The following is a 27,901-nucleotide window of genomic DNA, read 5'->3' as shown; positions in this document are numbered from 1 at the left end:
TCTCCTTACATTAGTCTTCTTCGATTCACTCTCAGTCTATATTCTGTATGCGTTAGACCATTTCCTTCAGCAGATCCTACAATTTTTCTTCACTTTCACTGAGGATAGCAATTTCATCAGTGAAACTTATCATTGATATCCGTTCGCCTTGAATTTTAATTCCAGTCACGTATCTTTCATTTATTTTCATCATTGCTTCTTCGATGTATAGATTGAACGGTTGGGGCTAAGGACTACTTCCCTGTCTTACCCATTTTTAATCCGAGCACCTCGTTTTTGGCCTTTCGCGCCTATTATTCCCTCTTTGCTCTGGTACATGATCTATATTACCCGTCTCTTCCTGGAGCTTATCCCTATTTTTCTCAAAATTACGAACGTCGTGCATCATTTTACACTGTCGAAGGGTTTTTTCAAGTCAACAGATAGAATTGCCGGTCTGATACATTTATGTTTCCTAAATCCAATGTGAACGTCATCTAATACATCCTCAATTTTCTTTCTGGTTCTTTTGTATATTATTCTTGTCAGAAATTTCGATGCATGAGCTGTTAAGCTCATTGCGCGATAATTCTCGCACTTTCGGATCTTGCAGTCTTCGGAACTGTGTGGATGGTATTGTTCCGAAAGTCAGATGCTGCATGCATTCTACACACCAACTTGAATAATTGTTTTGTTGCCACTTGACTCAATAATTTTAGAAATGCTGATGGAATGTTATCTATCCCATCTGCGTTATTTGATTTTAAGCCTTCCCAACATCTTTTTAATTCGCATTCTGGAGGACACGGTTCAAACCTGTCTCTGGCCAACCTGATTTAGGTTTTTCATGATTTCCCTAAATCGCTTCAGGAAAATGCCGGGATGGTTCCTTTGAAAGGGCACGGCCGATTTCCCTCCCCATTCTACACCAATCCGAGCTTGTGCTCCGTCTCTAATGACATCGTCGTCGACGGGACGTTAAGCACAAATCTCAAAATGGTTCAAATGGCTCTAAACACTATGGGACTTAACATCTGAGGTCATTAGTCGCTAGACTTAGAACTACTTAAACCTAATTAACCTATGGACATCACACACATCCATGCTCGAGGCGGGATTCCAACCTACGACCGTAGCAGCAGCGCGGCTCAGAACTGAAGCGCCAAGAACCGCTCGGCCACAGTGGCCGGCGCCACAAATCTCCTCCTCCTCATATTTCTTCTTCTGTCACGTCATCAGGCAAGTGTGCCCACTGATAAAGGCCTACAGTATAGTCTTTCCGCCTATATGTTCTCTCGACTGCAGTTATGAGTGGAATCCCCATTGCGCTCACAATGTTAACACTCCTGCTTTTAATTTCGTGGAAGGTTGCTTTGACTGCCCTATATGCTGAGTGAGTCCTATCCACAACCACTTCTTCTTCGATTTCTTCACATTTTTCATGCAGCCATTTCGCCTTAGCTTCCATGCACTTCTTATCGATTTCATTGCTCAGCGACTTGTGTATTTTCCGAAACAGTTTTGTTCGTCCTTCTTTCATCGATCAGCTGAAGTGTTTCTTCTGTTATCCACAGTTTCTTCGCTGTTACCTTTTGTGTGTGCCTGTGTTTCTCTTTACAATTTCAACGGGACTACCTACCGAGATAGTCTTTATCAGTCTATGGCCTTAGAGAACATCAAGAGTACCTCGTCATTCTTCAGTACTTCAGTATCCCACTTCTTTGCGTACTGATTCTTCCTCAGAGATTTGTTAAACATCAACCTACTCCTTATCACCACTAAATTGTGATAGCAAACTATCTCAGTTCTTGCGTGCGCCTTACAATTCAGTACCTGGCTTCGGAATCTCTGCCTGACTATGATGTTATCTAATTGAAATCTTTCCTTATTTTCCAGCTGTTTCCAAGTACACTTGTTCGTGATATTTGAACGGTGTATTCGCTATTACTACCTGAAATTCGTTGTAGATCTCAGTTACTCTTCTTTCTTATTCCTAGTTTCAAGCACATATTTTCCAGTAACCCTGTCTTCTGCTACTTCCTCTACAGCCCCATTTCAACCCCTATCACTGTTAGATGTTCATCTCTCTTTACGTACTACATTACCCTTTCAAGATCTTCGTATATTTTATCTATCTCTTCATTATCAGCCTGCGACGTTGGAATGTATACCTGGACTATCGTTGTTGGTGTTGGTTTGCTGTTGATTCTGATGAGAACAGTCCTATCAGTGAACTGCCCATAGAAACTCGCTCTTTGCCCTACCTTCTATTCATAACGAGTCCTACTCTCGCTATACCATTTCCTGCTGCTGTTGGTATTAACCTATACTCGTTTGGCCAGAAATCTTTATCTTCTTTCCATTTCCTTCACTGACACAGCACTATATATAGTTTGCGCCTTTTCATGTTTTCTAGCTTCCCTACCACGTTCAAGCTTCTGACATTCCACGCCCTTCATTGGTTATTCAGTCTTTTCTCTCATGGACGTCTTGCCCTTGGCGGCTCCCCATCCTCATCCCCTCCCCCGGAGAACCTGGATGGGGGGGGGGGGGGGGGGCGGCTCTAGTCCGGAGCCTTCCTTTGCCAATAGAGGGATCTTCACAATACTTTTTTTTTTGTAATTACAGTGCACATGCCCTGTGGATACACGTTATGTGTCTTTAATTCAGTGGTTTCCGTTGCCTTCTGCATCCTCATGCCGTTTATTACTGTTGATTCTTCTGCCTTCAGGGCAGTTTCCCATCCCAAGGACAAGAGAGTGCCCTGAAACACTATCCGCTCCTCTTCCCTCTTTGAGAAGGCCATTGGTATGTTGAGTGTGACTTCGTTTGTAGGAAGTCATGGGCCGCCAGTGCTGATGATTTTTTCTTCAAAATCTATGAGGTGGCGGGGCTCGAACCCATGGTCAAGTACGTTTTAATTACTACCCAAAGACCCTACTCCTAGACCATGAATGACTGCTCATCGCTTATTCTCGACTTTTAAGACATTAAAATAGTAAAATTATTTGAAATATCATCGACAAGCAGAATACGTAAAGCATATGGATGAAGACAGTTTATATACCTGTAATTTTCCCTATGGTGCTGTTTGGTTTTACTACTGAGGTGCCATTGATATATGTGCTTCTATCATCCCTTTCTGTTTCTGTTTGCGTTCTTCCATCTTATCAGCTAATCTTAACCTGGTGTTTCTCTTTCTCTCCCTCGCTCATTTCTTTTGCTCTTTCATCTCTAGTCTCAGTTCATTCCTTGTGCACCAGTTCAAATGGTTCAAATGGCTCTGAGCACTATGGGACTTAACATCTATGGTCATCAGTCCCCTAGAACTTAGAACTACTTAAACCTAACTAACCTAAGGACAGCACACAACACCCAGCCATCACGAGGCAGAGAAAATCCCTGACCCCGCCGGGAATCGAACCCGGGAACCCGGGCGTGGGAAGCGAGAACGCTACCGCACGACCACGAGATGCGGGCTGTGCACCAGTACCTCTAATTCTCTTTTAGATGACATTATACATATCTGAAGAGAACGTAACGAGTGAACTGACTGACTTTTCTTAATATACATATACTCATTACCACAGATATTGTCACAAATTTATTTTTTATTATCTTTGTTATACAGCGGTTGTGGACTCACCTAACGATGTCTGTTTGGACGTAAGGGAAGCATGAAGGCCACGTCTTCCCAGGTTGATCAAATGAAAAAATAACTAAATATTAAACAAATATCCTCACCGAAACGGAATCTGTTACCCGATGAAGCACGATCCGAAATTTTTCGAGCATTGTATAGATGTTCATTCCTTAGCTAGTATTAAACATGTAAACTTCATCTCCTTTCGGAATTGATGATCTTAACCATTCTTCTAATAGTTGTATAATGCAAGTAAATTGTCTCCTCAAAGGCCATCTGATGGAATTTCTTGACATATTTGGATCACAAGGTGTGCTGCTCATGAATATAGCAGGTTGGACATTGGGGAACTCGGCAGACCAGTTGAAGATCCGTTCATTCCTCAAGGTGTTTTGGCTTTAATTTCAGATTGGGGTCCTGCATTATACTACCGAAATATGGCAGTTTGCAACCAGGTTATGAAGGAAGTGACAATAGATTGCTGTTTTCAAGACTCCATCTCATCGTGACTCATTCTGCAGCCATCGAGTGCAGCAACTGTCAGTGTCATCAGTCGGAAGGACATTCACATCTGCCTCATATCCTTTATATTATCAATGGGATGAGGTTGACCCCCTAGTTGATCTTAAAAAAGTTTTATTAGCGGCAAACCGGGAAATGTTGCTGCAAAGGCAAGTACCCTAACTTCAAGCAGGCAATTCATACCGATGGGTAACGCGAGAGATGAGTGTTGTTCGGTTAAAATGTGCTACTAACATACGGGTTGTTCTAATCAGTATCGACAGCAGACCAGCACCGACAACGATAGTTCAGGTATACATGCCGACGTCGCAAGCTGAAGATGAACAGATAGAGAAAGTGTATGAGGATATTGAAAGGGTAATGCAGTATATAAAGGGGGACGAAAAGCTAATAGTCATGGGCGACTGGAATGCAGTAGGGGAAGAAAAGGTTACAGGAGAATATGGGCTTGGGACAAGGAATGAAAGTGGAGAAAGACTAATTGAGTCCTGTAACAAGTTTCAGCTAGCAATAGCGAATACCCTGTTCAAGAATCACAAGAGGAGGAGGTATACTTGGAAAAGGCCGGGAGATACGGGAAGATTTCAATTAGATGACATCATGGTCAGACAGAGATTTCGAAATCAGATACTGGATTGTAAGGCGTACCCAGCAGCAGATATAGACTCAGATCACAATATAGTAGTGATGAAGAGTAGGCTGAAGTTCATTAGTCAGGAAGAATCAATACGCAAAGAAGTGGGATACGGAAGTACTAAGGAATGACGAGATACGTTTGAAGTTCTCTAACGCTATAGATACAGCAATAAGGAATAGCGCAGTAGGCAGTACAGTTGAAGAGGAATGGACATCTCTAAAAAGGGCCATCACAGAAGTTGGGAAGGAAAACATAGGTATAAAGAAGGTAGCTGCGAAGAAACCATGGGTAACAGGAGAAATACTTCAGTTGATTGATGAAAGGAGGAAGTACAAACATGTTCCGGGAAAATCAGGAATACAGAAATACAAGTCGCTTAGGATTGAAATAAATAGGAAGTGCAGGGAAGCTAAGATGAAATGGCTGCAGGAAAAATGCGAAGACATCGAAAAAGATATGATTGGCGGAAGGACAGACTCAGCATACAGGAAAGTCAAAACAACCTTTGGTGACATTAAAAGCAACGGTGGTAACATTAAGAGTGCAACGGGAATTCCACTGTTAAATGCAGAGGAGAGAGAAGATAGGTGGAGAGAATACATTGAAAGCCTCTATGAGGGTGAAAATTTCTCTGATGTGATAGAAGAAGAAACAGGAGTCGATTTAGAAGAGATAGGGGATCCAATATTAGAATCGGAATTTAAAAAAGCTTTGGAGGTCTTACGGTCAAATATGGCAGAAGTGATAGATAACATTCCATCAGAATTTCTAAAATCATTGGGGGAAGTGGCAACAAAACGACTATTCACCTTGGTGTGTAGAATATATGAGTCTGGCGTAATACCATCTGACTTTCGGAAAAGCATCATCCACACAATTCCGAAGACGACAAGAGCTGACAAGTGCGAGAATTATCGCACAATCAGCTTAACATCTCATGCATCGAAGCTGCTTACAAGAATAATTTACAGAAGAATGGAAAAGAAAATTCAGAATGCGCAAGGTGAAGATCAGTTTGGCTTTAGGAAAAGTAAAGGGACGAGAGAGGCAATTCTGACGTTACGGCTAATAATGGAAGCAAGGCTAAAGAAAAATCAAGACACTTTTGTAGGATTTGTCGACCTGGAAAAAGCGTTCGACAATATAAAATGGTGCAAGCTGTTCGAGATTCTGAAAAAAGCAGGGGTAAGCTATAGGGAGAGACGGGTCATATACAATATGTACAACAACCAAGAGGGAATAATAAGAGTGGACGATCAAGAACGAAGTGCTCGTATTAAGAACCCTGTGTAAGACAAGGCTGTAGCCTTTCGCCCCCCCTCTTCAATCTGTACATCGAGGAAGCAATGATGGAAATAAAAGAAAGGTTCAGGAGTGGAATTAAAATACAAGGTGAAAGGATATCAATGATACGATTCGCTGATGACATTGCTGAGAGAAAGTGGCGAAGAATTAAATGATCTGCTGAACGGAATGAACAGTCCAATGAGTACACAGTATGGTTTGAGAGTAAATCGGAGAAAGACGAAGGTAATGAGAAGTAGTAGAAATGAGAACAGCGAGAAACTTAACATCAGGATTGATGGTCACGAAGTCAATTAAGGTAAGGAACTCTGCTACCTGGGCAGTAAAATAACCAATGACGGACGGAGCAAGGAGGACATCAAAAGCAGACTCGCTATGGCAAAAAAGGCATTTCTGGCCAAGAGAAGTCTACTAATATCAAATACCGGTCATAATTTGAGGAAGAAATTTCTGAGGATGTACGTCTGAATTACAGCATTGTATGGTAGTGAAACATGGACTGTGTGAAAACCGGAACAGAAGAAAATCGAAGCATTTGAGATGTGGTGCCATAGACGAATGTTGAAAATTAGGTGGACTGATAAGGTAAGGAATGAGGAGGTTCTATGCAGAATCGGAGAGGAATGGAATATGTGGAAAACAGAAGGGACAGAATGATAGGACATCTGCTAAGACATGAGAGAATGACTTCCATGGTACAAGAGGGAGCTGCAGAGGGCAAAAATTGTAGAGGAAGACAGAGATTGGAGTACGTCAAGCAAATAATTGAGGACGTAGGTTGCAAGTGCTACTCTGAGATGAAGAGGTTAGCACAGGAAAGGAATTCGTGGCGGGCCGCATCAAACCAGGCAGTAGACTGATGAGCAAAAAAAAAAAAAAATACATACGGTATCGTGAGATATAACACATAAGGAGGTAGGGTGACTGTGAAATACTGCTGTGTCGCCAGATTTCCAGGAACTGCTACCAGACGGGGCTCACACTTGGCGTCTCCCCATATAATGATGTTGGGGATAACATCGTGGTGTATCTAAAGAACGTTAGCGGTAAGTCAGGAGTTGTGTAAGCCTGGGGACCGATGACCTCAGCAGTTTGGTCCCTTATGAAGTTCCCATAAGTATCCAAGTTTCCCGTTTCTTTCGACTTGTTCTGTGTACCATGGGGGATCAGTACCATCTCTCATTAATTTATTTGGTACACATCCCTCAACTGCTTTTGATACCATTTCCTCTAATTTAAACCACATCTGCTCTTCGCTTAAGAATGTTTCAAGCGAATTTTTAACTGCTTTCTCAAACAGATCTACTTTGCTTTTATTTATGGTGGATTTTGGTAACACCGTATTGTCTAGCTACAACAATCGTATGGTCACTAACCCTGAATCTGTCAGGATTATTTGTTGCTAAGAGATCAAGTACATTTTCGCAACCATTCACACTTCGTGGGGCTGCTGAACTAGATGTTCAAAATATTTTTTTGAGAAAGCACTCAGCACGATTTCGTACGATTCTCCTAAATCGTTTACACAGATAAGGAACAACAAATTACCTGTAACACTTCCTTTGGGAGCGCCAGATATTAATTATGTTTTACTTCATGACTTTCCGTCGTTCATAATTAAATGTAACTTTTCTGACAGAAAATCACAGATCGCGTCACTTCATTGAGATGATACTCCAAAGAGATGCAATGTAATTAGAAGTTATTTTCTTTTTTGCTGAAGAATGTCTGTTTTCTTTTCAGATTAAGATCACTTAACAGTTTTTAATTCAGTCCTCACAGGAGACTTATTTAGTGCTTTTCAATTCGCGTTTTAACCTTCGTAAGGTAACAGGACTTGAAATGTTCTCGGATCCCAAAAAACGTTGGTCATCACTTTTCTGGGACATGAAATGGACATCGTCATTCCACTACAGTCCATTTCAAGAAAATCTTTCTGAGGTGTGACCAAATCGTATGTTATAAGGCGACTGAAGTTACGCTGCGGCTTCATTCGTTAAATTTTCCTGTTTAGCCCATCAGGTTTCTGATCTACATCCATGCTGATGTTGTTGGCGTTACATCTTCTTCAGTTCATTACCTTCATTTGACAAATTAACTGCTTTGGGGCGAGTTTTGTTTGAAGCCAAAAAACCGATTAGAGTAGCAATAATATTTCAGTGAACTTTCGTTGTTGCGTCATCATAAGGAAAAGTAGATAGCCTTTGACAAAAATTTGTACTCGTTGTCAAGAACAGCAGCTCTCACTAAATGTGGAAAACTGCAAGATAATGCCAAAAGCAAAGAGAAACAATCCACTAGTACACCATTATTAAATTAATGGTAAACGTTTTTAGTATATAACGTAGGAAAATCATTTAGGAATCATATTGACAAAATATGTCAAATAGAAAAATCATGGAAAGCAGGTAATAGGGAGGGCGAAATGAAGAGAGATTTGTCGGACGTTTCTGATAAAGTACAGAGCAAGTATAATCGTAACCATATTCACGATGGTAGTGTTAGCAATTCCGTTGTTCGAGCGTTTGGAGTTATTATCAAGTAGACATGACAAACACAACTAATTCATACAGCCTGTACTACGATCGTCACCTATAGGTATTGCCTGTAGGAAAGTTCTGGGAAATAAAACATGAATTCTTGCAAGTAAGGTGACATAGTTTTCGTGGAACACTTTTCGGCACATTAAGAGCACTGTATTCAAGATGGACGGTACCACCATTCTGCTTTTATCTCAGGCAGAGTTCATGATATAATAGACATAATCCTGTAATCAGTGGTTATTGATAGTCTTTTTATGCTAGATCAGAAAATGAACGGAATAGGAAAGAGTTTCGTTAAAATTGCTACGAATTAAGCTCCGCAGTGCATTGTAGATTGGTTATCGGGATATATAAAGGATACTTCCGCGATGATGTTACTAGCTTTCAGGGACGGTGGAGAAATATAAATGTATCAATCTGAGGTAAGGGACCCTGTTCCTGAAACGAATGAGTCGTTATAAGCGACAATCGTTCTGATACGGCATACAGTGAACCTCTTTAGCTGCGCGCTCTTTGTTGTACATTATTTTGAGAGAGGTCCTCCGGATCAGAAAAGGAAATGTGTGGTAAATCAGGGCTATAATTTCATACGTTAAGAGCTATCAGCTTTTGTTCAGCAGAAGAGATGTGTTTGACACTAGCAAAAATAAAGAAATGCTCATAGTTCTTAACATATGAACTTTAGAACCTAAGTTTACTAGACTTTCTTTGTTTCCGTTCATACTATCTCCTCCAACAACATGAAAAGTGAAGAGCTTGGTGCAGAAGTATTCCTCTGTCAGAGGTAACAAACGATATTCGCTGATAACTAACAACTCCATCGTTGCCGCATCAGGGTCCTGAAACTAAAATTGGTACATCTATTCTTCTCCATCACCCATGGAAAATTGTGACATGAGCCCGGAATAACCCTGTATTTGGATGTAAATTTAATAGCTAGTAGAATGTACACCGTGATCTTCGTCAATCTGTATTTTACACAATTATAGTTTCAACATTAACTTCTAGTCGACTGTATAATACCTTAAGAGAAAGAAAAAGATTAATATGAAATTTCTCTTTCCTTAAGAATGTATACAGTGTTTATAAAGTCACAAACAGTTTCTCACGGTTTAGGGATCATTTCTTAAAGTCCTGTGTTTTAGATTAGCACAGCCTTGTCCAATAGTCCACTTCCTTAGAGTGACAACTTCACTTAAACTACTTTTCTCATGACACTGGACTACTTCGCAGTCAAAGAAGACTTATTAATATAATTTCAGCATCATTGGCATCCAGAGAGCAATCTTCCTATCGGTTATCTAAGTAAACCAATGTATCAAACTCAGCTGCACACCTAAGTGCTTCGCTCAATTGCCGCGCATTGGGGACATTTGCTTCTCAAAAATAAATGAGCGTGATTCCGACAGACTCCGAAGGGCAGAAATTCTAGCTCGAAGAACACCCAGTAGAATTTCTGTACCATAACGGAAGCTGGCCGAGTAGTTTATTGACGTAACAGCAGACATATGTTGTATACCAAAGACAACAATATGTTATGGTGTGATAACTGATTGGCCACTTCGGCTGCTCAATAAAAACTGTACCTCGGCCGCCAGAAAAATTTGTGACTGCAGATATGGTCACAGAACTGTTCACTTGTCTTTCACTTGCGAAAATCTTACAAGAGTATTGACACTTTGGGTCGTTTGTACTATAGGGGAAATTGAGTAATGGGGAATGGAGTGGGAAAGTAAAGCACCAAAGAATGACAGCCCTTATTGGCGGGGAGGGTGACAGAACTCCTGCAGTAGTGTGAAATCTACAGCTACAGCACTCGCCTCCGTAGCCGAGGTAGCTAACACACGATTGATGGAAGAAGAAATCTTCACCGTCAGTATTTGGCGGGCAAGGGAAGGAGCGGTAGCGTAACGTTTGTGATCAGAGACTTTTCGCCTCTGGCTTTGATTAATGTCCTTCCCACACAAGTGATACTCAAGACACAGTTGTTATTCATTTGAGAGTAGGCGTGAATCCATTGGAGGAAGAAAACCTTTCCCGATTAGTAAGGTGAATCTATTTCTTGAGGTCTCCTAGCCAAAAATGCCATTGGACTCCTCTTTTTCTTTATTTTCCTTCCACCCACAATATTTTTGCAACGAATGTGTGGTGAGACTACTTATTGGTGGTCAGCATGCCGCAGAGTCGATCAGTTCCGAGTACCTGCATCCAGGTCGTGTCGGTGTCTTACGTTTACTGGCAAAAATTCTCGTAACAAGATGTATATGTGGGGCGGTATTTCAACTTCTTCAGTAGAAATTATTATCACTACACATGCCATACGAAAAGTGTCGGGAAACAAATAATATTTCCATTCTCAGTAATGCCTCAGCTGCGGACAGACCAAGAACGAAACGAGTTTACAGGTCAAAGGTGCGTCGCTGCTGAATGACAGCAGGCTCACCTCTACTGTGGTGCCCTCAGCGTCGGCTCAGTGCACTTCTCACCGAGCAGCCTCCACATAGCAAACGCACGATGACACCAGCCTTCAGGATTAGGAATGTGCAGACATGATGGCTTCATGAAGTCAAGGCAGTGCATCACAATCGCACACTGTGAGCTGGTTTCTCAGGATGGGGCAGGATAAGGTTACGATTGTGCATTAGGCCATATGAGTTACTCTTGGTTGCACAACAAATACGTAAACTTTATTTAAGGAAATGAAAATTTTAAAACAATCTCTTAAAAAAACACAATTGACTGTACGACGGCTGAAGGCCTTATCACAGGGGAGAAAACGTTCCACATTTTTAGGGTCAAAGGCCATCAACAATAACCTCAAACAACAAACGGCTGAAGGCCTGAATTAGACGTCAGAAGAACAATTCCCAATAGCACATCCTAAGATAAATACTTCGCTTTAAAACAAACTGTAACACGGCTCAAGACCTTATTATAAAAGAAGTGAAAATTTTGCTCGGCTGAAGGCCACACACAACTACAAATCACAAACGGTTGATGGCCTGAATCAGAAGTCAGGAAAGCAATTCCAGATAGCACTTTTAAAATAAATCCCTTGATTTTAAAACAAGTTGCTTAAAAAAACTTACTGTAACACGACTGAAGGCCTTATCACGAAAGAGGTGAAATTGTTGCTCAGCTGAAGGCCACACCAACAATAATTAGAAAATTACGAATATCCCTAAAATAAACATCACAATCTAAGGAATCAGGACAAGCGGTTCTCAGCAAGTGTTCCAAGGGTCGGCCTGGGAAGGTAACTCAAACATAAGGTAAGGGAGACAGGCAGGCAACAGTTGTACTCACGTAACAGGATGGCAACTCAAACTAGGGGTAGCTTTAGTGCCGAGCTGCCGGCCGCGGTGGTCTAGCGCTTCTAGGCGCGCAGTCCGGAACCGCGCGACTGCTACGGTCGCAGGTTCGAATCCTGCCTCGGGAATGGATGTGTGTGATGTCCTTAGGTTAGTTAGGTTTAAGTAGTTCTAAGTTCTAGGGGACTGATGACCACAGTGGTTAGGTCCCATAGTGCTCAGAGCCATTTGAATCATTTTTTTAGTGCCGAGCTACCGACTAACCAATCCGCCTAACGTCCTATCACCGGTACAAAGATGGAATATTTTTAGGCAAGGGCGACGAGACAGACAGCACTACATCTTCAGAAAACACCGAAGACCGAAGGAAACACTAGAACCAAGGTAGACCTCCTAAAAAATATGCACAGTACAATACAAGAGGCTGTCGAACTACACGCCTTGTCGGACGGCATCAACACTTCGAGGAAAGGTACCCTGCTGGAAAAGTACGCTAACCTCCAGGGCAGGTAATTGGGGCGTTAGGGGCCACAAGGCAGAAAATAACGCTGGTTGCACTTCACTAATAAGAGTAATACTAAATTCAGTGATTAATAACAAACAGAGAAAGACGGCTGCAATATTTCACCGCCTTGAAAAACTGCACTCGTTGCCGCCAGGCTCAGGGACCCTGGGAGCAACAACCTGCTCACCAAAGGCGAGATCTCAGAATAGTCGAGGTTGCATTAGCAGTTAACTCTTCACTCAAACGTCCAGGGTTCGGTGTGCAACGAAGTCGTCGCTCTCGCAGCTACCTCTCCTCGATCCGGCAGTGGCAGCACGCCGCCAGCGGCTCCGGCTTGCCCCGCGCTGCACGGACCTGCTCGCTGCTGTGCTCCCAAACGACCTGATGTCCGTTCGCAACCCCCACCAAATCCAGTACGAATAGAGCATTAAAATAACTGCTCATTCAAAACCACAAAACACACACATGGATCCGGGAAATTCCACCAACATTTCACATTACTAAAACCTGTCGCTGTGAAACAACACGGACGAATTATAAGTCGGCACCAACGCAGAGAAGCTAGAAGTGGTCGGAAGACGAAATGCACGTCGTCCGCTGCGACGACCAACCGAACGACGAACCAACGGTCTTCCCCACTCAAGTCAGGCACAGGAAAAAGCCCAGTATAAATCGTCGGCTGACAACTTATTGCCATGAGGTCACTTCGACAGGCGGACACACAGCACACACACACACACACACACACACACACACACACACACAGGTGACAGTTGCACTACTCGAATATCACGGATCATTCAACTAAAACTCGCTGAATCCGGTCCTTGACGTGGTCGTGCGCTCCCGTGACCACTTCCTTCCGTCGGACAGTGCATGTGTGTCGCTAGCGATCAGGCGAGTACTGGCTGTCTGGACCTCACCTGCTCGACACAACGGCGACCCCGAAATACTAGAGGCTGCTCCAAAGATAGTACCACAGTACGTGCTCTCAATAAGCGCTGATGCTGCCACTCACGGACAGACAAGACGAGCAACGTAGTGGCGCAAGTGAACACACAAAGAAAACGAGACGCCACTATCGCTACTACAAGATGCCAAGCTATGAACGGCATCAACGCGAGCTGCACACGGCTCACACACGTAGATAAGCAGATAAAAGGGAAGTCTGAGCCGAAACACATTCTTATCATGTGCAGCTCAATAAGCTAAGGTACCTTACGTATTTAATTTCATCAGTATCTTCAAATCCTCTTGTTCACAACATCATAAATATTCACAAATTAATAACCGGATATCAGTACCCGAAGCTGTGCACCCGTTCTCTTAATGTTTCATATACATACACCAAAAAGGTTTTGCATCACCTCGGTTCCAAGAGTTACGGAACCTATAATGAAAATTGGAATAGAAATCACCATAAAGATCATTTCCGTCCTTTTTTGTTGCTGCCGGCCATTAGTGGCCGAGCGGTTCTGGCGCTACAGTCTGGAACCGCGCGACCGCTACGGTCGCAGGTTCGAATCCTGCCTCGGGCATGGATGTATGTGTTGTCCTTAGGTTAGTTAGGTTTAAGTTCTACGGGACTTATGACCTCAGCAGTTGAGTCCCATAGTGCTCAGGCCCATTTGAACCAATGTGTTGCTCATGAAAACCACACATTGCATGTTTTTCCACCATACAGCGAGACGTTCAGAGGTGGTGGTACAGATTTCTGTCATACCGGTTCCTCAAATACCCAGTAGCACGTCCTCTTGCGTTGATGCATACTATCTACAAGTTCATCAAGGCACTGTTGGTCCAGATCGTTCCACTCCTCAACGGCGCTTCCGCGTGGATACCTCAGAGTGGTTGGTGGGTCAAGCCGTCCATAAAGAGCCCTTTTCAATCTATTCCAGGCATGTTCGATAGGATTCATGCCTGAAGAACATGATGGCCACTCTTGTCGAGCGATGCCGTTATCCTGAAGGAAGCGATTCAAACGATGTGCACGATGGGGGCGCGAATTGTCGTCCATGAAGACTAATGCCTCGCCAATATTCTGCCGATATAGTTGCACTATCGGTCGGAGGAAAGCATTCACGTATCGTACAGCCGTTACGGGCCTTCCATTACCACCAGCGGCATACGTCAGCCCCACATAGTACCACCCCAAAACAGCAGGAAACCTCCATCTTCCTGCTTTCGCTGGACAGTGTGCGTAAGGCGTTCAGCCTTACCGGGTTGCCTCCAAACACGTCTCCGACGATTGTCTGGTTGAATGCATGTGCGACACTGATCGCTGAAGAGAACGTGATGCCTATCCTGAGCTGTCCATTCGGCATGTTATTGGGCTCCTCTGTACCGAGCTGCATGGTGTCGTGGTTGCAAAGATGGACCTCGCCATGGACGTCGGGAGTGAAGTTGCACATCATGCAACCTACTGCGCACATTTTGGGTTATAACACGACGTCCTGTGGCTGCACGAAAAGCATTATTCAACATGATGGCATTGCTGTCAGGGTTCCTTCGAGCCAAAGTCCGTAGGTAGCAGTCATCCATTGCAATAATAGCACTTGGGCGGCCTGAGCGAGGCATTTCATCGACAGTTCCTGTCTCTCTGTATCTCCTCCATTTCCGAACAACATCGCTTTGGTTCACTCCGAGACTTCTGGACACTTCCCTTGTTGAGGGCTCTTCCTGGCTCATAGTAACAATGAGAACGCGATCGAACGGCGGGATCGACCGTCTAGGCCAGGTTGGACAACAGACAACACGAGCCTTGTATCTCCTTCCTGGTGGATGGACTGCAACTGATCGGATGTCGGACCCCCTCCGTCTATTAGGCGTCGCTCATGGACGGTTGTTTACGTCTTTTTTACGGGTTTAGTGACATCTCTGAAAAGTCAAAGGGACTATGTCTATCATACAGTATCAAGTTCAGGAGTTCTGGGAACCGAGGTGATGCAAAACTTTTTTTGATGTGTGTATTTGACCTTGTCCAGTAACTATGATATTCTAACACTTAACATATAAGGTTACTTTGGCTCCTAACGTTACCACTATTTTATGAGGAAGCGCAGATTCCCTGATTTGCAACCATGTTGATTAATTACACTTAGTATATTTTAGGTATGCTGTATAGAGGAAGTTACATCGCTACTGTACAATGTAGTATATTCGCAGATTAATACAGAAGTTACCGTATCAGTTTCTATCAATAAAATAATATGACCAGTCACAAAGTGTATATGACGTAGACACAAAAAATGAGCATGTGAACACCGGAAAGATTCTACAGGTTACCCAAAAGTTACACACCGAATCCGTACATATCTCATCATCTGACATAAATCAACCTGTTGATGGATATCTAACCTTATGAAACCTGTTGTGAAAATAATATAAAGTGTGACTGGTTTGCAGGAATTCGTGATATAAATTGATACTCGCAACATTCACGGTCAACTAAACTAAGCTAAACTCCGTGCCAGCAGGCCTTGGGAGGCCAATCGCTACCGACCAGCCGCCGAGTCATCCTCAGCCCACAGGCGTCACTAAATGCGGATATGGAGGGACATGTGGTCAGCACACCGCTCACCCCGCCGTACGTCCGTTTACGAGACCAGGGCCGCTACTTCTCAATCAAAAATCCTCAGTTTGCCTCACAAGGGCTGAGTGCACCCCGCTTGCCAACATCGCTCGGCAGGCCGGATGGTCATAGATCCAGTGCTAGCCCAGACCGACAGCGCTTAACTTCGGTGATCTGACGGAAACCGATGTTTCCAATGCGGAAATGCTGTTGGTTACTCATGGTAAACTATAACTTAAAATGCTCGCATTTAAACAAATATGGCTAAACAATTTTCATTTCATTACTCATACTTCGACCAACGTTAGTCATTTCATACAGTGCAAGAGACGTTTGAGAATTTCAATTTGCAACACATTTTTCTTATTGGCAGAAAAGAGATATGAAAAATGCATAATCTGGTTGACTGCTGGACCGACAGATCATGTCAAATGTAAGAGGCTCAATACGAGACGGGCTCAAACCTTTATTTGACTGTCAATATTTACCATTACGTCAATTGTAACTAACTCCTTTAATATTACTGAAACGTCTTATTACACCGAAAAAAATAACTCAAAAGTGGTAGGAGAATTGCATAATAATGTACGATGCGACGGACTAGCACCTCGCTCATCGCGTTTAGTGCATACTACTGGGGGACAGTAGAATTTTGCATGTTCTTCATTTTTTATCCTATGACTATGGTGCATTATTATGCTGCGTCATTTAAAATTTAACTGTCTTTCATAACGTAACATTCGTCTCAGATCTTATCTTATGTAAGCCTCGATTAGTTTTCGACTTTTAGTTACCGGGTTTTAAACTGACCTCACATTTAATGTGTCCCTTTAGTGCTATTGCTGCTAGCTATTAATTGGAATTTTGACAGTGTGGACAGTAGGGTTTTGCTACCTTCATTTTGCTCAATAGCGAGGAGCTTTCAAACAGGATTGGCACAGGTGTATAGCCTTTTAGCTGGTGACTGTGGCGCGTTGTTCCACGTCTCCATATATATATCTCCACTAAATTAAAAACTTGAATTCCACTCGTGGAAAGAAAAAATTTCACTGCGTTTTACGCTTTCTACGTAAATTTTGTCGCCGGCTTCCACTCACGTTTACTACAATTCCGTACTGGCCTGTCCAACATGTTCATTTACCACTCATAATGCAGTTTTAACGTTTTTCACGTAACTTTCTGGCTAATGGCTATTTTTATTTTTTCGCTTGAAATGTAATCACTAATTCAAATTGCGAATGGGCGGGCTAGTGGCCCCGCGTTCCTCTCCCCGTCAAAAGATGGTAGTATTTTTGGCACTCGGGTTTACCAGTTTGTTTCCCCCTTCGCGTGTTCTGCCCTCGCAAGCAAACATCGCGCGCGTCCTGTATTCGTGGACCGCTACGATTTGAGTCACAGGACGAAGCGTAAGCGTCCTATGATTCATTTGATATTTCTCTACCCAGGCAGTCGTCCATAGTACTGACGTGTCACTTTGCCATTGACTTAGGTTTTGCAGCGCCTAGCCCGACCGTAGTTTCCAAAATGTTTTATGGAACTTTCCTTGCTTTTGGTGTTTATTTCTGCGTGTAAAAACTGTTACTATCTCCAGTCTCTTGCTGTTTTCAGTATAACATCTGAAGATGGGCGTATAAGAGCCCAAAACCGGTCGTGTTCTAAATAAAAGAACCTTACAACTGTGCCGGCTGAAGTGGCCGTGCGGTTAAAGGCGCTGCAGTCTGGAACCGCAAGACCGCTACGGTCGCAGGTTCGAATCCTGCCTCGGGCATGGCTGTTTGTGATGTCCTTAGGTTAGTTAGGTTTAACTAGTTCTAAGTTCTAGGGGACTAATGACCTCAGCAGTTGAGTCCCATAGTGCTCAGAGCCATTTGAACCAACCAACCTTACAATTGTAGCGGTATTTTCAACCTCTTCTTCTTATTGTTTGCTGGATGTTCTAGTTCGTAATTGAGTACAATGATAAAATACATGTTTTTATATTATAATGATGATTGCAGGACAAAGGATGAAGGTGTCTTTTGGATTCATTTGATATTCTCGTTACTAATAACTCGAATTTTGGCACGGGAGTCACTAATAAGTGTTCACAGAAGATCTGTAGATGAGTGTTTTCTACTCCATTCTGTCGAGTTAATATTTCCTCTCGGCGCTGTTCAAAATCTCCTCATTAACGGAAAAGACATGCCCGCAGAATTTTATTTTTGACATCGTGTAATCTGAGCAGTCTTAAAGTATTTACGAGAATACCGCTTAGGATGAAGGGAACCATGAGTGACACTTTGCTAGAGTCAAGAAATTTAATGTTTTCCTCACAGCAACAAAATGAGACAGAGCTGGTATAGCATGAAGATATCTATTTGCTTTAGCCGAGAAACGCCCTTTTAATTTGTCAAATGATTACTGATTTTGGTACCTAATACAATCGTTAGGCCATCCCCTGGTGCTCAGTCGGTAAAAACGCTTACTCAAGTTGGTGTTCCGTTATAATGAATAAAAAGAATTTAACTGTGTCGTTCGTTGTTCCAGTGGACCTTGTGCCATTATATATAATCCTCATTCACTATGTTCCCCTCTCTTTGCTGAATCATTTTAAGCAAGTTTTACCAATATCGAAAGCGTGACATGATCGAGGAGTTACTTGTCTCCCATTGTTCTGTCGCTGCATCACCTGTATACGATCACCAGACGACCGTTAAAGACGTAGGGCGGTGTTGCCGGCGGCGTGGCCGTGCAGGTAGGCAGCACGGCGGCGAGATTAGCGGTATCGGGGTCAGGCGAGGCCGCCGCCTCTGCGATGGACACCCCGTACCCCGCTCACCTCCCACCCCCCTCTCCAACCTGCCCACGAGACCGCCACGTGTCGCGGTCCCCGAGATTAGCCGTGATGTACAGCGCGCCGCACGCTCGATAGCGTAGGCGGCCGGATGTGGGGGGAGGGAGGCGGCTTGTTGACCACCTACCAGCCTGCAACACGCGCAGCAGCACACCAGGGCACTTGGGGGAGACACTGCGCAACGACACACTTTTATCAGACCTCCACCCGTCAGAAACGATGGCAGTGTACTTGTGATCATTGATACGCAGAAGGTCTCCATCTTCCGTAGGTAAAGGACACCTCTACGTGAACTAGTGCTTGTTTACGAGGTCCAGTTCACTCACCATCTAAACATTCTTCGTGGTGTCTGTTTGTTCTATATCGTGTCTCCCTACCACTTTCGGGCAACGACACTCTAAGCGTGTTTTTTAGGGAATTCACTAGTTTGAACCTGGGACCTGTTGCTGGTAAGGAGACGCCAGACCATACATGACATGTAGAATTCAGAAGAGTTCAGTGAGACTAGCGATGGTATAACCAAATACTTAATGATTTCAGCGTCAGCTCCACTGCACTCCCTGTAAAAGAATCTTGACACTAACTAAATTTAGTGGAATGGGTTCAAGGCTTTCCTATTTTTAATTAGCTGGTAAAATAACGTCGAAAAAGCAGTTAGGTTTACCATTGGAAATTTTATTCTGTTCACAAAACATTTTTTATAAATTGCACTATTGATAAAAGGAAATGTTTTAATACGGGATGGTAAAAACCGACTGCGTTCAACAAAAATATGAACGAATATTCGCTGAATGGGTTTCCAAGTTCTACAATGGATCGAAGGATGACGTATGCCATATCACATCTATAATCTAGGTTTAAATTAAGTTTCACAAAAGAGAAAACTATCAAAATGGTCTACAGTGACCCTCAATTATCTTTAATTACTTATCTAACTTGTCGTAAATTACAATGGCTGATGTGGGTTCTCAATAACTATATAACAGAAAAATCATCGCGGTTCAGATTTTACTTCAAGTGGCAAATGTGAACACCATGAGCTTTAATTGACGATCGACACTAGTATTACGCAAAAAGGGGGTGTAACAGATGAGACTTCTGCAGTTCTGAGTGAAGCCTTATGCGCTCAAAAATGCGGCATCGCGTGCGTTCATTACCTTGTCAGTGTTCGTCAGGGGGCGACGGCCAGCACAGGTCCGCTCACCTCGCTGTCTTGGAAGCAACTCTCTCCTAACTTCTCCTTACTACAATTTACCGAAGTTAGTTTAAAAAAAACTATCTGGCTGTGTTTCCATCTGACCAATCAGGGTCTCAATGTTAACCTTAAGCTCCGCCTACAAAAATTCTGTCTATCCAATGAGAAACGTTATACTTTTCGTGGTGGGGCAATGTTTTTAAAGTCTGCAACGTAACAGAGACGCGAAAAAGTCTCACGCTAAAACTTGCAGCTGGTGTGGTCCTTTAGTATTATCGTAAGATCTATACTGTTCTTTTGGAGGGCTCTATCTTTTAACATGGGCTGGGGGGTGGTCCTAACGTAACAGAGACGCGAAAAAGTCTCACGCTAAAACTTGCGGGTGGTGTGGTCGTAGCGGTTAGCTGGCGACGTGAGTGTCCGTCCCTTATCGTAGGGCCTTCTCGCTTAACACGGTTCTGCTCTCGGCTTCTGTTCTCGTTTCTCCCCTCGGAACTGCGTCTGTCTCACAGTGGGAAGGTATGACATGCACTTAGGCATTCTTGTGTTAGTCTGTGGTATTCCATTTGGTCACTCGTTACTCGTATTACTTTGGTTAATTTAATGTCACGATTTATTCGGAGCAATGTGACATACTACTGGATTTGCTTATCATGTAAGGGTTTTCATGGAAGGTGTTTGATTTGCCTGACACCTTACAACCAGAACACTTCATATCACAATACAGACCATGACTGCAACGGAAAAAAATATAAATGTCGTCTGGCGTTGTTGGTTCGGATAGCCCATATACGGGTTCAGCCACTTGTCGTAGCGGTGTTCTTCATCAACACAATTCGGCCCCTTTCGTTGCAGATACGTGAGAGTTGTGCCAATGCGTATATGTGCAGTTCGCTGAGTAATGGATGAGTGTAAACTGTAGCCTTACGTTTGCGTTGTATGATGATGATGATGATGATGATGATGATGATGAGAGAAATCGAGTGTGTAACTCGAACCCGACACATAGCCTGTACCTCCTCAAATGCACCAACTGATCCACCTATCTTAAGATGGCCATTCGGCGGATAGATCACTCAGCGCAGCAACACATGGCCTCACAAAACACTGCGGAGTGATCTGAAATTTAAACCAGGACGTCGGTGCATAGACTGGTAATCGGGATTATTACGCCACTACCTGTTCTCCTCTTCCCGACCAAATACCGGAAATGAAAATCTCATCCCCCACCGTGACTCGAATCAGCTTTCTTCCGAGTCGGGTGTCACCAAACAGACCTATTTCAGCGACCTCGGCTAAGGAGACGGGAATACTTGCAGCGCTCATCAGTCATTCGACCACCGTGGTCAGTATCTCCTACTTGCACAGGCCTATACTGTGCTCTCCTTTGGTATTACATTTTTCGTAGATGTTTCTACTGACACAGACTTGAATATGGGCGTAGACATTAAATAACTCATAACAGTTTTGATGACAAAATCGGTTTTTGACAAAACACTTAGCCGGCCTGTGTGGCCGAGTGGTTCTACGCGCTTCAGTCCGGGACCACGCGCCGCTACGGTCGCAGGCTCAAATCCTGCCTCGGACATGGATGTGTTTGATGTCCTTCGGTTAGTTGAGTTTAAGTAGTTCTACGTTCTAGGGGACTGATGTCCTTAGAAGTTAAGTCCCATAGTGCTCAGAGCCATTTGAACCTTTGAGAAGAAATGCTTGAAATTTTGTGTTCTCGGCAAACTCTTGACATTGTGGATTTCGGAATATTGAATTCCCTAACGATTTCCGCAATGCAGCGTCCCATGCATCTGGCTCCAACTACCGTTCCGCATGCCAGTTAATTTCCGTCGTACGACCATAATCACGTTGGAAGCCTTTTTTAAATTAATGAGCTGAGTGCAAACGACAGCTCTGCCAATGCATTGCCCTGTTATACCTTGTGTACGCTGTACTGCCGCCATCTGTACGTGTGCATATCGCTATCCCATGACATGTGTCACCTCACGTCCGCTTGAACTATTTCACAATCACTGAGCGTTTTACAAAATTATAAAATAAAATAAAATAAAAAATTATAAAATAAAAATACGTTTTGAAGTACGATAGTAACTGCACTATATTAATGTAAAAGCGTCCTCAGCGTTTCCAATGACAATGGGGGAAATCTGCGTCAACATCTAGATAAGAACTTAGTGACAGTTGTGTCTAAGCTTGTCCGATGCCAGCTCATTGAACTCATGAATGTACTCACCATAAACTATCGTGTCTGTGAACACTGTATAAGAATTGCTGTACAAATGACGGAAGGTTGATGAAATCACATCATCAGGAGAAGCACAAGGATGCTTCATCAGTGACTACGCGCAACCTAAAGAAGAAACGCCCCACAGGTCCTATAAGAACGTAATATCCGTACTGAGTCTGCTTTCAGAATTCTGCTATTTAGATATTTCAGAACGTTTGTCGGTTTTATTGATCTGTTTCAAATAATTCAGGCACGTAAGTATATCGTCAAATGTATGCACCCAGAACGGATGTTAATTTAATGTGTTTCATGTATGTCTGACACGCAAAATCGTCATCAAATATCAGTACCGAGATCCTCACTGATTTCTTAAAAGTTATCTCTAAGGGGCAGTTCTGGTATATGAAGAGCATTATGGCTGCAAAAACTCACGCACTCGGATACTGTAAATAATTTCTCGAAGCTTTTTAGCTATTGAGAACTGACAAGACGCTGTTTGCAAGAAGGTCAGACAATCAGGACGTAGAAAATCTTTTTACATTAAAACTTTCAAAAGGATTTTATACTGGAAGAGGTGCCCTTACATAGCTATTAACATTTGAAGAAGGAGGATATGACCGCCACGAAGCTGCAATGCGACATTACTTTAGTCAAAGCCTAACTGCACACCATCATCATCACCGGGACGAGTCTATTAACACAACACTCTGATTTTGAAAGTTCACAAAGACTACGTAATTCGTATCTAAGGGCATATATCGAAACTTTATGGAAAAATTTACGTTCCTTGGTCATGTTGGCTAACAACGGTGACGCAGTGTTATCACGTGCTCTGAATCGCCAAAACGTTATACGAATTTGTTTATTTATCTATATATAAAACACAAAGCTTCCTATTATAACATACATAAAAGGTAATTCTAGATATCTGCCACTATAGCAACAAGAAAATTGGCTCAATGTGTTCCCGGGCAGCACGTAGATCATCTTGCGGTGGTCACGGTTTAAGAAGGCGCGGCAAATACACGGCGTGGTAATCCCCGTCGGTCTGCTACAAGGAATAAAAACTCTCGGGATCATCAGTTCGTTTCTCGCCATTGAATCCCCCGTTACACTGATATCCAAATACCACCGTTAGCTCTCCTTCTGAATCAACATCATTATATAGACTATATCCCAAACGCAATGATTTCCTTCCTTTCAGTGTTGCCACAGTCCTCAAATCACTACCATACAATGCTGGGCTCCAAACGTACGCTCTTATTAATTTCAAATTAAGGCCGAAGATGCAGTATTTGCCTTCGCTAGTCCGCTTTTTATGTCCTCCTTGCTTCGTCAGTTATGTGTTATTTTGATGCCGAAGTAACAGAATTCCATAACTTCGTCAGCTTTGTAGTCCCTAATTTTGATCATAAACAATTAAAAGGTATTATGTGTCTGAGGAACGCGCATGCGTTTATATTTTTTTAGATTGGCAACACTTTTGCGCTATTGGCGGGAATGCTTCTGCAGTTCCACGCAATTTCTTTGTCAGTCTTGTGATGTGAAGTAATTGTTGTTTTTTCAAATGCCACAGTGTTTGTGTGAGACATATTTCCAGTAGCGCAAGTTTTGTTGCCCGTGTATTAGACACGTATTTCCAAAAGCTATACTTTTGCTTCTGGAGACTAGAACTGTTTGCAGCTATTTGCTTGTTATTTTATTTATGCTGTTAAGTTAGAGGTCCTAGCATTTTTGTTATATATTGCACAGGTGGGAAAAATTGAGCAGGTTGCATCCACATCATGATAAAGGAGGCAAACAGAAATATTGAGAGTGGATGATCCAAATTCTGAAGAGAAACTAGCAAGGTTGGGGAAGGAGTAGAAGGAGAGAACGTGGATGTAGAGGATTTATTTTCTGACGATTCCGATTGTGATCACTTCTTTTCTCCAGAAAAAGCAACCTCCAAATCTTCCTCTGACAACCAAGACTCCGTTGCAGGCCTTGACTTTTCCTGAACAGGAGAGCAGGCAAACAACGATGTCAGTTGATTTTGTTTAAATGGGCAAAAAGGGTTTTCTTGGGAATCAAAAGAACCAACTAAAGCTAGACGAGTATCTCGTGATAACATATTCCGAGAAATAACGGATAGAATAAGGGCTGCTAAAAATTTAGGTAGTAATCCTAAGATAGAAGATATTTGGTCTTTGATATTTTACTACGAACTCATAGATGTAATTGTGAAAGGGAATAACGTTAAACTGGGACAGTACAGAAACAGGGTTGACGTACATCATCAAAGTAACTACAAATCTACTGACCAGTATGGAATAAAAGCACTTATGACGCCTTATATGCTAACTTCCATCTGTATGTCGGGAAACGAAGACACGCTATCACTCTTCTCAACTGACAATATTGGAACACCTATATTTAGAGCCGCAATGTCAGTAAAGCGGTTCCAAATCTTGTTACTCCGTTTACGATTTGCAGACCCTGAAACAAGAGAAGTACGGAAGCTGGAAGACAAATCAGCACCAATTTCGGAAGTTTTTTTCAATGTCGTCAGTAATGGTCAAAAACTGTACTCCCTTGGAGAATATACTTGGGTAGATGGAATGCCCATACTATTTCATGGCAGAAGTGGTTTCAAAGTTTATTTACTCAAAAAGCCTGCCAAGTATGGAATAATAATCTTGTGTCTGGCAGATGCCCGCACATTGTACTTGTATAATGCCTACATATACTGGTAAGGGTTCTAACGATGCTGAACTGAACAACGAAGAAAGAAAACTTGATGTTCCTACGCCATCATTTCTTCGATTAGTGCAGCCAGTTGTAAATAATAACAGAAATGTAACTGCAGGCAATTGGTTTTCCTCGGTAGAAATGGTAGAGAACTTCAGAGCAAACGGTTAACATGATGTGTAGGTACACAAGAAAAGAAAAGAAAAAAAAAAACTGGAAATTCCAATTGGGTTACTGGCTTCTAAGAAAAGGGCTGTTGGCTCTTCTCTTTATGGATTACGCTGTTGTCAGAAGTCCTTTGGAAGAACAAAGCAGTAATACTGTTGTCCATTATGCATTTTTCAAAAGGAGTGGATGAAGCGACAGTGAAACCAGAAACTGTGTCCTTCTACAACAGCAAAAAATGGTTCAAATGGCTCTGAGCACTATGGGACTTAACATCTATGGTCATCAGTCCCCTAGAACTTAGAACTACTTAGACATAACTAAACCTAAGGATATCACACAACACCCAGTCGTCACGAGGCAGAGAAAATCCCTGACCCCGCCGGGAATCGAACCCGAGAACCCGGGCGCGGGAAGCGAGAACGCTACCGCACGACCACGAGCTGCGGACTACAACAGCACCAAGGGTGGAGTAGACACGCTAGAACAAGTGCAAAGTGCTCATCCAACAGAAAGTGTGGACACTGGCTTCCAGCAGTGTTTATTAGATTAATAAACATTAATACACTGAACAGTTGCATTCTCTACTTCTGCTTTAAAAGCAGTAAATTTGTCATCAGGTACAGATCCCTGAAGCAACTGTCAGCCTGTCTAATGAGATATGTTGAAAATAGGTTACTTCAATTTGATAGGATATTTAAGAATGATAATAGATAATCTCCCTCTCTTGTCCTTATGGTGGAAAACTGCCCAGCAATGATCAACGGCATGAGGATGTAGGAGGCAAGGGAAACCACTGCATTAAAGACAAATAACGTGTATCCACAGGACATGTGGCCTGTAATTGATAAGGTGTGATGATCTCTCCATTGGAAGAAAGATTCCGGAATAGTTCCCCATTCGAATCTCCGGGAGGGAACTGCGAAGGGGGAATTACCAACGAAAGGATAACGTTCTACGAGTAGTGGTGCGGAATGTCAGAGGCTTGAACGTGGTAGGGAAACTAGAAATTCTGAAAAGGTAAATGCAAAGACTCAATATAAATATAGTGGTGGTCAGTTTATTGAATTGGAAAGAAGACAACGGTTTCTGGTCAGATGAGTATAGGGTAAAATCAACAGCAGCAGAAAATGGTTTAACGAGAGTGGGATTCGTTATGAATAGGAAGGTAGGGCAGAGAGTGTGTTGATGACAGTTCATTTTTTTCTTTTTTTTCTTTATTTTTGAAGTGTGTGGTAAGGTCTTACGGCACCAAACTTCTGAGGTCATCAAAAGTTCAGTGGTATGGTAGTTCTTATCATAATCTTTAGCAAAGCAACACTAACAACGCCAAGTCAGGTATAACTGCCGACGTCGCAAGCTGAAGATGAACAGATAGAGAATGTACATGAGGGTACTCGAAAAGCAGGACAGTACGTAAAGGGAGATGAAAATCTAATAGTCACGAGGGATTGGAATGCAGTTGTAGGGAAAGGAGTACAGAAAATGTTACAGGAGATCATGGACATTTGACAAGGAACGAAAGAGGAGAAAGTCTACCTGCGCTCAGTAATAAATTTCAGATAGTAATAGCGAACACTCTGTTCAAGAACCACAAGAAGAGATCCACATGGAAAAGGCCGGGAGATACGAGAAGATTTCAGTTAGATTACATATTTACCGTACTGTTTTTGATGTTTCGGTCCTTACCACCCACTCAAAAAACATCGAAACCAAAGAGCTTCTCGCAGAAGAGATGTATTTTACGGTATGAAAGACGAACAAGTGCTCATAGCTCTTACTGTATTGATTTAAGTCTGTCTGTGTACCGAACAAATTTTTCTTGTTTTGGTCCGTACTACCACCTTTAAAAGTAGCTTGTGCTACAATTCCAGCCACAACAGTACCGCTAAATATATTCCACTGTCAGAGATATCAAAATTTTCGCTTATAGCTTTCGACTCGGTCGTCGTTTCCGGAAAAGGGTCCCTCTGACTGACATATTTACCATTCCCCATCATCCCTGAAACTTTGAAACATTATTACGGAATCACACTGTGCAATGTTTTACGGCCACTGGACTGAATCAGAAAAATTCTGGCGTATTTTGTGGAATGCTACTGTACGACTATTGTGAGTGAGTTGTGGACGTAATAGGGACGTTTTCTTTGAATTTAAATTATAATAAATACAGTGTCTACTACAAAGTCTTCTAATTTCCAGAACTCAGCTTTTTATGTGTTACTTAGGTATGTGGTGAGTACGAGCTCGATAGATTACCTTTATGTTAGACTCGTGGTTAGCAATATTGTTACATTGTGAAATAAACTACCAGTTAATTCTGCCAAGATCATGAGGCCTGTGCCAGATCAATACGATAGTCGACTAATCAAACCTTTATTCAAAAAGCAACATTAATACAAAACAATCTTTATGGGGTGGAGTATTTCTCCTCATCTAAAAAGATTTCATTTTTGTTATCTGGACCTATTATAGCACGTTTTTATGCGACAAATACAATAGAAACGTTTCCATCAAAGCGGAGTACAATAGAGGTCTATCTCCTTGGGTCCAAAACTTAGTGTGAAATTGGCACTTCTTTTGTGTAACCTCACAAGTTAACCTAGAATGAGAATCTCTCGAGCCGGCCGGTGTGGCCAAGCGGTTCTAGGCGCTACCTTCTGGAGCTTCGCGACCGCTACGGTCGCAGCTTCGAATCCTGCCTCGGGCATGGATGTATGTGT

The sequence above is a fragment of the Schistocerca americana genome, chromosome 5 (genome assembly GCF_021461395.2).
Source record: "Schistocerca americana isolate TAMUIC-IGC-003095 chromosome 5, iqSchAmer2.1, whole genome shotgun sequence".
NCBI lineage: Eukaryota > Metazoa > Arthropoda > Insecta > Orthoptera > Acrididae > Schistocerca > Schistocerca americana.
Note: the sequence above shows the minus strand (reverse complement) of the source record.